The following is an 11,894-nucleotide window of genomic DNA, read 5'->3' as shown; positions in this document are numbered from 1 at the left end:
AAAAATAAATGCTTTAGAAAATTACTTTTCGGGTATGGATAATCGGTCTTTTTAATTAATTAGGAGATATTTAGAATTGGCCAACAGGACGATGATATGTGTCCCTCTGTTTAAATGAGGGGTATATTTGAACCCAAAGTATGACTGCAGGGGTATAGATAACCCAATAGTATAACGAGGGGTATTCTTAGACCATTTTCGAAAGTACAGGGGTATATTTGGACCTTTGCCGAATATAAATATTCCCAAAACCCGGTATCACTGAGTACATGAGCATCTAATCTGAATACAAGTCTGGAAAATACGATCTATAATAGCATGAGACCAAATACAGTAAACAAGGAGATAGGGAAGGAGAGACAAGGTCTGCGAAATACAGTAGCTACCTCTGAATCTCCGAAAATCAACTATGCCTTTGCCTCTGACGGCAAACTCCCCGTCCGTCATTTTATCTGGCATCTTCTCCTTTCCTTGCAGTGCCAAATCTAAGCCATCCTGAATTAGGATAGCTTCCATCTTTAATTTCCATATTCCGAAGTTTGCACTTCGGTCAAATTTCTCAACATAAGACTTTGTTAGAGTCATTTTGGCTATTTAAACTAACCCGGTTAGATCTGGCTCTGATACCAATTTGTTAGGATCGGAAACTCGGGTAGTACGAAATTTGGCCAAACAACGGTATAATGACAATAACAAAGACAATGGAAGTTGATAATAACGGCAATTAAAGAATATAAAGAAGACACAAATTTAACGTGGTTCGGTCAAGGTGACCTGCGTCCACAAGCGGAGGGGAGCAATTTCACTATACCAACAAGAGTACAAAATTAGAGTAAATACTCTAATTAATCCCAAATACCCCAAGAGAATAACCTCACAAGATCACTCCAAAGACAGGGCTCACACAAGTATTTTCCGACACTAACTCTCTTGCAAAATACTCTATAATGAAATAAAGGAGAAAGAAAGACAAGAGTGAAAAGCTCTTGAATTGGTGTGTTTTCAAATGAGGAGAAACTCCTCTATTTATAGCAAGAAATTCTTGGCCTAATAATGGATATTATGTCATGGCAAATGTCATGATCCACAAATTTGTTATAATGGATATTATGTCATGGCAAATGTCATGAAAATTTGGCCATATTACAAATCTCCACCTTGAGTCGCTAAAATATTTATCACTTACTATATGAGTTCTATCTTTACTATTTAATTGAAGAAAATTTTGATTTCAAAAATACTAAAGTGGGTAATTAAGTTAATTAAATATGGTTGGCTTGCCTGACAACGGTGTTAGGCACCATCACGACCTTTAATGGATTTTGGATCGTGACAAAGTGTGCTTTTATAATATATATATATATATATATATATATATATATATATATATATATATATATATATAGACTCAAGTTATCACAATAAGAAACAACTTGATCCGTAAAAACGTACGGCAATGTAGCACACAACTACATAGTAACACGGTATTGATTATACCAAGAAATATAAATATTACTGCCAGCTCAAAAAGTATACAAAATAGGAAACATCAACTTAGAAGTATTAACTCCTGCCACTTATTGATATTCTTATTGTTGATCTTGTATGTAATTTTGATGAAAGATATTACATTGTGGCCTTCTAAATACAGAAAGTACACCAGCACCTGGTCAACATTAAATTGATGACCAGCTGAAGAAATATTTGCACAAATAATCCTTTTTCTCTTTTAGTTTTTTTTGCGAATTGAAGGGCTTTTTTGCTTTAGCATATATAAGTATCTTAGAACCTAATTTGTTAAACACCATTAGCCAAAGTAGGCTAGCATCACTATCGGCTGCATAAACATAAAAGGTAGTGAGCCTTGCTAATCTACTACATTAAAATAGTAGGTTAGTATTATACTCACTTTTGACTTCTCCAAAATGTGGCCGTCTTATTTTACCTGCAATATGGCACAAATTTAATCACAAAATTCAACATAATTTCTTCCTTTGTGATTCGTGATGATGTCTTCAATATAAACTTATACATTGAACCAACTTATATAAAAATAGATAGAGACTTCCTGTTTGAGCAGCAAAATCGAATTGCGGAAGCAAAACTTGAATGATAAACCCTAGACATGAAGAGAGAACAGTAGAGAGAAAAAGGATATTTTTATTTCCGTCAAAATGTCAAAATGTCTAATCCCCCTGTATCTGAATCCTTCTAATCTGTATATACAACTAGCACATGTTACAAATATGGACCTAAAGCAAGTAGAATTGTGATTACAAAGTAAAGAATGGACTTTCTCATGTAGCAGCTAGTTGGGCCTTTTTATTGGGTTGGTCGCTGTGAAAAGGGCCACCTTTAACACCCCCCTTAAGTTGGGGGATGATAACACTCCAAGCTTGTCCAAAAGAGAATGATGTGAAGCACCATGCAAAGCCTTTGTGAAGATATCAGCCAGCTGGTCTGAACTTCTGACAAAATGGAGAGAAATCATCCCAGAAGACAAACAGTCCCTAACAAAGTGACAATCAATTTCAATATGCTTAGTGCGTTCATGGAAAACGGGATTCTTGGCTATGTGCAACGCAACCTGACTATCATAGAAGATAGGAACTGGACTGAAAAAGGATAAACCCATATCACCAAGCAAACGAATAAGCCAAGACACCTCTACAACAACCATCCTTAGTGCCCGGTATTCTGCCTCAGCAGAAGAAAGAGAGATAGTAGGCTTCTTTTTACTCTTCCAAGAGATAGGGCAACCACCAAGAGAGACATAAAAACTAGACACAGACTTCCTAGAAGTAGCACAAGCAACCCAGTCGGAGTCTGTGTATGCAACAAGAGAGGTGTCGACTGAATTTGAGAACAGAATTCCTTGTGTTAGATCATTGGACAAATATCTGAGAACATGTAAACTAGCCATCATATGAGGGACTCTAGGAAAATGAAGGAACTGGCTTAGGTGTTGAACAACATAAGAGATGTATGGTCTTGTATGTTGAAGGAAGTTTAACTTCCCAGTTAGTTTCCTGTAAGATCCAGGGTATGGTAAGAGATCACCACATCAGAAGAAAGTTTAACAGAGTGATCCAAGGGAGTAACAACAGGTGTGAAGTTGTCACAATGATACTCAGCCAACAAATCTGAAACATACTTGTATTGACTGACAATATATCCAGAAGAATGACTGAAAACCTCCAATCCCAGAAAATATTGGATGGTACCAACGTCATTGATCTTGAATTGATCATCTAGAAAACCTTTTAAGGAGTGCATCTCAGATAAGTCATCCCCAGCTAGCAATATGTCATCCACATAAACAGCTAGCACAACCAGGGAACCAGCAGAAGATTTGGTGAATAAGGAATAATCATTTTTGCTAGAAATGTACCCTCTAGACTGCAATACTTCAGACAGTTTAGAAAATCACTGCTTAGAAGCTTGCTTGAGGACAAATAAAGACTTCTTGAGTCTACAAACCAATTGAGATGAAGGAGAGGAAGAAGAAGAGACCTGAAGACCAGGAGGAATTTTTATGTAGACTTCCTTATGAAGATCTCCATACAAAAAAATATTATTCACATCCAGTTGAAACACAGTCAAATGCCTCTTAACAGCTAAGGATAAAAGATATTTGATGGTAGTGAGCTTGACAACTGGAGAAAAGGTTTTAGTGTAGTCAATCCCTTCCTTTTGAGTATCCCTTCTAATAACAAACCTAGCCTTGTATTTTTCAATAGATCCATCAGACTTTTGTTTGATCTTGTAGACTTATTTATAAGGGATAGGCTTCTTGTGAGGAGGAAGGAGAACAATATCCTAAGTTTGGTTTGCTTCAAGAGCCTGAAATTCCTTTAGCATAGCCTCTTGCCATGCAAGGTGAGAAACTACATGCTGGTAGAACTGAGGCTCATGCATATGTAATTCAGCAGAAGAGATCTTAGAGTTCATTGAGACAGGTGCAGAAGGAGGGAGAACAGAAGAGCATATATAATCTGCTAGGTAAGCAGGTTGAGTGACTGTTCTGGAAGATCTTCTTAGGATTGGATCAGGAGAGGAATGTGCAGGAGCTAGAGAAACAGGAGGAAAACTGCTAGTTGAGAGAGGTTGGGAAGTGGAGGAAGTAGGAATGGAAGAGGTGGATGGTGGTGGAGATGGAGAATCAGCATAGGTAGAAGAAGGAGAAAAAGTAGAAGAGAAAGAACGATTATAAGGAAAGATATGCTCATGAAAGACAACATCTCTAGCGAAAATAATAGAATGAGTGTGAACATTAAGTAATTTGTAACCCTTTTTGCCACAAGGGTACCCCAAAAACAAATACTAGAAATAATTCTAGAATGAAATTTATCTCTGCCATGTCTAGGAGTTGCTGCAAAACATAAGCAGCCAAAAGATTTAAGGTGGTCATAAGAAGGAGAACGGCCATGTAATTTTTCAAAAGGGGTGACATTGTCTAAAACAGTGGAGGGTAGTCTATTGATGAGATATGTGGATGTCAACACACATTCTCCCCAATATTTCAAGGGGAGTCTGGACTGAAATAAAAGAGCCTTGGAAACTTCCAAAAGATGTTTGTGTTTACTTTCAACCACCCCATTTTGTTGAGGAGAATGTGAAATGGTTGTTTGATGTAGGATGCCATGAGTTGCAAAAAAATATTGTGCTTCTTAACTGCTACCCAGTTCAAAGGTATTATCAGATCTGAAATATTGAACAATGGATTTAAAATGCACTTGAACCATTAGAGTAAAGGCTTTGAGAATAGAGAGTGCATTGCTTTTACAAGAAATGATATGAGTCCAAGTGACCCTAGTATAGTTATCTACCAAAGTTAAAAAATATCTTAATCCATTGTAGGTTCTAACATTATATGGCCCCCAAATATCAATATGAACAAGTTGAAAAGGAAGAGTGGAGTGAATTGTACTATCGGGGAAGGGTAGCCTCTATTGTCTAGCCATATGACAAATGTCACATAAGAAATGTTGCTTAGAAGAAATTTTATCATACAAAAAAAGGAATAGACTCCATTCTATGAAAAGGCATATGACCCAATCTTTGATGTCAATACATATCAATTTTATTAGCAACAGTAGATGAATTACAAGTAAGACAGTGAAGAGTGCAACTATTTACATGATTAGAAACAGTACAACTAGATACTGAATTGGAAACATTACAATGAGAGAATGTAAATGGAATAGAAAGAGAAGGGGTGGTTGTGGTAGGGCTGAGATAGTACAATCCATTTGCAGCTTTACCAATTTCCAGTGGCCTCCTCAGAGAAGGGCCCTTTAAAATAGCCATGATAACTGGTAAGGATTGCAATGCAATGTAACTTAGTAATTAGTTTGTGAATAGAAATCAAATTGAAGTGAAAGGAAGGAACCAATAGAACATTAGGTAAAGTGATATCTGATCTAAGAGTTAAAGAACCAGTAGATACGTCACGACCCAAAATTCCACCACAGGCATCGTGATGACACTTAGTCTTTAAGACTAGGTAAGTCGATTATAATTTCATTTCGAGCCATTTTTTAAAAACATATAATTACAACAACCTCCCAAGACTGGTAATATAAAGTCACGAACTCTAACTGAATACATGCAATGATCTCAAGGATCGAATATACAATACTATTAGAATAAGAGTTGATAGTACAATATAATGGAAAGACTCCAAGGGACTGCGACGACCAAGCAGTCCTACCTTGAATCCTTATGACCACACTCTAATCTCTGCCCGAATCTGATATCTCTAATACCTGGCTCTGCACAAAAATGTGCAGAAGTGTAGTATGAGTACATCACAGTCGATACCCAATAAGTATCAAGACTAACCTTGGTGGAGTAGTGACGAGGTACAATCAAGGCACTCACTAGTCAAATAACATATGCAATATATCATACAAAAATAATAGAAAATAAATATAGCATACAAAAATAATAGAAACACAAATAGCAGTGATAGCAACACCAATCAACTAGTGATATAAACAACAAGGCAGTAAGAACACCATAAATATTGCTCAAACGAATAATAAACACATGTACATCCAATTAATCAAGTTTTTCAAAATATACATCTTTTATCTATAAGTTTTTCAAATAAAAATCTTTAGAATGTAATCCGTACAATTAAATATATCCCGAATATACTTCCTTCAAATAAATATCTTACGAATATAATTCTTTCAAATAAATATCTTTCAAATATAATTCTTTCAAGTAAATATCTTTCGAATATAATTCTTTCAAGTAAATACCTCTTCAGAATATAATTCTTTCAAATAAAAGTCACCATGTGACGCCTCATTTAACTTTTCTGGCGTGAGAAATATATTCAACATATCACATAAAATGGCACGGCAATACCTTCGTGTACTTATCTCATTCTCACCCAATATTTATATATATATATATATATATATATATATATATATATATATATATGTGTGTGTGTGTGTGTGTGTGTGTGTGTGTGTGTGTGTGTGTGTGTGTGTGTGTGTGTGTGTGTGTGTGTGTGTGTGTGTGTGTGTGTGTGTGTGTGTGTATGAGCAACACCCTTCGTGCATTTATCTCTTTCTCACCGTGCATACATATAACAGTACCAACTAGGTGGGAGAAATGCCAATAACAATAAAGAAAATAAAGTGGGAGGCACACATGAAGCAACAACGACTACAAGACACATAGAAAACATAGGTGCACAATACAGCTCAAGATAAAGGCATGAATGTATACACAACGAAAAGATATCGTAATATAATATATGTCTCTTGTCCTCGCCTGCACAGAAACACCCTTCGTGCCATGAACATATGATAATATAAAAATAATGGCACGGCATCACCCTTCGTGTTTTTACTCTCATCCTCACATGATAATATAAATGAAATGGCACGGCATTATCCTTCGTGCATATTAAGAATGGCACGGCATCACCCTTCGTGCTTTATACTTTTGCTCACCAAGCACATGTATATCATTAACAAGCAAGGTAGAAAGCAAAAATAAAATCAAGGAGAGTATTTAAACGATAACACAATACAATAATTCATATCACAATTTTCCCACATGCCACAACCAACTTCAAAGATACAACAAAAATCAATTAATTTCAAAGCAAATAGCCCAAGGCTCCACACAACGTATATAAAACCTCAAAAAAATAACAGAAATGGAAAAGTAACTCAGCATAGGACAACATCTTCTTTAATCCAAATTTTTAACAAAAATATTAACGCCTCTTTTTTTAAGCTTATTTAATTAATTATTTGCAGATTGAAAATTCATAATGAAATTAATTCCAAGAAATATCAAATCAACAAACACACAAAATTCACATAAAATCCAAGTGGAAATAACTCCAAATTATCATATAAAATACAAACTCGACAAAAAAGGAATGGGGCATGACAAATAAAGGATTTACCGTGTTCTAAAAATTTTCCAATTTAATACATTAGGGTGTCTACGAATTTAAACCGATATAATTTGCACATATAAACCAAGTATGTACTCGTCACCTCGCATATAGGGTTTTCAATCACAAAATTTCCACATACGACTTAATGCATAAGGGGAATTTTCCCCACCCAAGGTTAGGCAAGATACTTACCTTTTTGAAGTTAAGCCGATATTCCAAACTAACCTTCTTGCTTGAATTGACCTCCGGACAGCTCAAATCTATCCAAATTGATTGTATAACTTCATTAAAATTTATCGGAAATAATTTTGGATAATAAAACGTCAACTTAAAATTTTATTCTAAAAAGTCAACGTGGGGCCCGCCTCTAGGAACCCGATAGAATTTTTACGAAATCCGAACACCCATTCCGATACGAGTTCAACCATACCAATTTTATCAAATTTCGATAACGAATCGACCTCCAAATTCTCGATTTAAGGTATAGAAAATTTCTACCATTTTCAACCCAATTCACTAATTTCATGATAAAAACAATAATAGATTCATGTATTTTAACCAAAATCGAGTTATGAATTCTTACCCCTAATGTTTTCCTTGAAAACCCCTCGAACAGTCGCCTCACCCGAGCTTTCTTCGTCCAAAAATGGAAGAACGAGACGAAGTCTCATTTTTGGACTTTATTCTGCTGCCCAGGGGTTTGTTCTTCGCGTTCGCGACCCTCCTCTCATATACGCGATGAACAAATCCTTCCACAACCATTTCTAAACTCTTCTCAGACAACCTCTAGTACAATGGTCATAAAGTTTCGTACAAAACTCCAAATGACAAATGGTTTAACGTTTTGAAAACTAGACAGTAAGGGATACAACTTTCATGTTTTTCTCATCTCCCAATTCCTTATAGATTTCAAGATATAAGCTACTAAAGTCAGCCCTGTGCAGCAGAAATTTCTTCTTCGCGATTACTAAACTCTTCCCAGATAGCCTGTAGTATATCCACCATAACGTTTTGTACACAACTACAAATGATAAATGGTTTACATTTCTAAAAACTTGACATAAAGGGCTACAACTTACATTTTTGGATCATCTCCAAATTCCTTATAGATTGTAAGATATAAGCTTCTGAAGTCGGGTGACGGACAGCAAGAATTCCTTCTTCGCGAATGCGAAGAACAAAATCCCATAAGCCAAATCCTTCTTCGCGAATTCAAGAGGCACCCCGCGAACGCAAAGAACAACACCAGACATCAGAAAACCATTATCCAAAGTAGCCCAAAATAATCCGATAACACCCGAAACACACTCGAGGCCCCCCGGGACCCCAACCGAATATACCAACAAGACCTAAAACACGATACGAACTTAGTCGAGGCCTCAAATCACATCAAACAATACCGAAACATTGAATCTCACCTCGAATCAAACTTATGAGCTTATGAAATTTCCAAATTCTATAACTTCTGCCGAAACATATCAAGTCAATCCGGAATGACTTCAAATTTTGTACCCAAGTCAAAAATGACATAATAGAGCTGTTCCAATTTCCGTAATAGAATTTCGACCCCGATATCAATAAAGTCAACTCCCGGTCAAACTTTCTAAATATCTTCCATTTTTCAACTTTCGCCATTTCAAGCCAAAATCAATTACGGACTTCCAAATAAATATCCAGACACACTCCTAAGTCCAAAATCACCATACGAAGCTATTGACATCATCAAAATTACATTTTGGAATCGTTTGCTCAAAATTCAAACTATCACGACCCAAAAACCTAATATGTTGTGATGGCGCCTATCGATGGTACTAGACAAGCCGACGTTCCCAAAATACTCTAGTAATTCAATAAAAAGGTAGTTTAAAACTTTTTCATATAAAATTTTTTCATAAAAACCAAAGTTGAACTCAATATAGAATCAAAATGCAAAAACTAGCCCCAAACATTGTGGTGTCACTAAGTCATGAGCATCTAGATAACCAAACTAATACAACCGGTGTCTAAGTATCAATACAAGACAGAAAGGAATATAGAAGGAGAGACAAGGTCCTGCGGACGTCGGCAGCTACCTCGTAGTCTCCGGTACTCGATCGCGCCCGAACTCAGCGACCTCCGTGATCAAACACACATGGATCTGCACATGAAGTGCAGGGTGTAGCATGATTACAACCAGCTCAGCAAGTAACAAAAATAAATAAGGAACTGAGAAAACAAAACCGAGCTACACATAATACAGTTCTTTTCAGAAATTTCAGTAAAGGAATTTAGGCATGCTTTCAAACCGGTGTTTTAAAATCAAACGTTTCAAGCTCCTGCTAAACAGTATAAGTCCTTCAAAACATCCCAACAGCAATGACTAACAACAATGTGCATCAATAAATAAAAGCAATAATTAGCCTCACAAGGTCTACTGTCACTCATCTATCTTGACAGCTCAGTCGCTTGGCTCTCAGCCTCAATACTCACACTCAAGGTACCTGCGCTCACTGGGGGTGTGTACAGACCCCGGAGGGGCTCCTACAGCCCAAGCGCTATATTGTTGCGGCGTGCAGCCCGATCCAAATACTGTTGCGGCGTGCAGCCCGATCCAAATACTGCTACGGCGTGCAGCCCGATCCAATACTGCTGGGGCGTGCAGCCCAATCCGATATCATGGCCCGAAGGCTTGTTGCGGTGTGCAACCCGATTTAACATTTACTGCGGGGTGCAGCCCAATCCAACATATCTCACACAGCTCTCAACCCGGCACTCAGGCCCTATATCAGTCACTAGCCTTTCCAGCCTCACAATTATCACAACAACAGCCTAAACAAAGACTATAACAAGTACAAATCAAATCATGGGAGAGAGCCGGGACAAAATGCATAAGCAAACAATGACTGAGTACAAGACAACAATTTAACAGTCAATGCAACAAGTTCACGACCACTGCGGGTCCCAACAAGGTTTCCATATAACCTAAGCATGGTTTCTAACATGTAAGACAGTCAGTAACTCGAAAACAAGAGTGAACGGGTAATAACAAGACGGACCAAGTCTCAATCCCACTCGGTGCACGCTCACACGTCCATCACCTAACGTGTGCATCACCTCTAAATATCAACATCATATGAATTTCTCGGGTTTTCGTACCCTTAAGACCAAATTTAAAACTGTTACTTACCTCAACCCAAGCAAAATCCTACTCCGCGATGCCCTTGCCTCTCAAATCGGCCTCAAAACGTCCCGAATCTAGCCACAAGCAATACAATACCATCAATATAGGCGAAAGGAACCAATTCCACAAGAAAATTACCAAATTGTAGCCAAAATCCGAAATCGACTCAACCCCGGCCCCCGGGCCCACGTCTCGAAAATCGACAAAAGTCACAAAACTAGAAAGCACATTCACTCACGAGTCCATTCATATAAAATTCATCAAAATCCGACATTATTTAGTCCCTCAAATCCTTAAATTAAACTCTACAAAATCCCAAGCACTAATTCCCTATTTTCACTACAAAATCTTACTAATTAATGATGAACAAAGCCATAGATTCACGCAATTTATACCATTATGGGTTAGAATCACTTACCCCAGTGTTTCTCCTTGAAAACCTTCGATAATTCGCCTCTTCCCCGAGTTTCTCAGGTCCAAAATTGAAAATGAAAGACAAAACCACGAGCTAGAGATTTTCTGCCCAGCACTATCGCACCTGCGGCCCCTTTTTCCGCTTCTGCGACGCCGCACCTGCGGACTTTCCATCGCAAGTGTGGAACTCACTTAAGATCCTAGGTTCTGCATCTGCTGACCAATATTGCACCTGCGAAAACCGACCTGCACATCTCTATCCGTTTCTGCGAAGCCTGCCAAAATCCTCCTCTCGGCATCTGCGCCCTAGGTCTCGCACCTGCGGGCTCGCAGATGCAACATACTTCACGCACCTACGGTTCCAGCCCACCTTAGCCTTGCCCGCACCTGCGACTTCTCCAAGCGCTTCTGCGCCATCGCACCTGCGGCTCCCACTCCGCAGGTGCGAAAATACTAGTAGCAACAGCTTCAGCTGCATTTTTCCAACTTCAAACAATCCGTTAACCACCCGGAATCACCCTAAGCCCCTCGGGACCTCAACCAAACATACCAACAAGTCATATATCAATATGAAAACTTAGTCGAGCCTTTGAATCACTCAAAACAACATCAAATTACCCTCGGATTCAAGCCTAAGAACTTCTAAACTTCTGAATTCCACGAACGACGTCGAAACCTACCAAAACACGTCCGAATGACCTCAAATCTTGCACACACGTCACAAATAACACCACGAACCTACTCCAACTTCCGAAAATTCATTCAGACCCTGATATCAAATTTTTCACTGCCGACCAAAATTGCCAAATTTCTAACTTTCGTCAATTCAAGCCTAATTCCACTACGGACCTCCAAATCACGTTCCGGACGCGCTCCTAAGTCCAAAAT

This window comes from Nicotiana tabacum, chromosome 17 (assembly GCF_000715075.1).
Source record: "Nicotiana tabacum cultivar K326 chromosome 17, ASM71507v2, whole genome shotgun sequence".
NCBI classification, from domain to species: Eukaryota; Viridiplantae; Streptophyta; class Magnoliopsida; order Solanales; family Solanaceae; genus Nicotiana; species Nicotiana tabacum.
Note: the sequence above shows the minus strand (reverse complement) of the source record.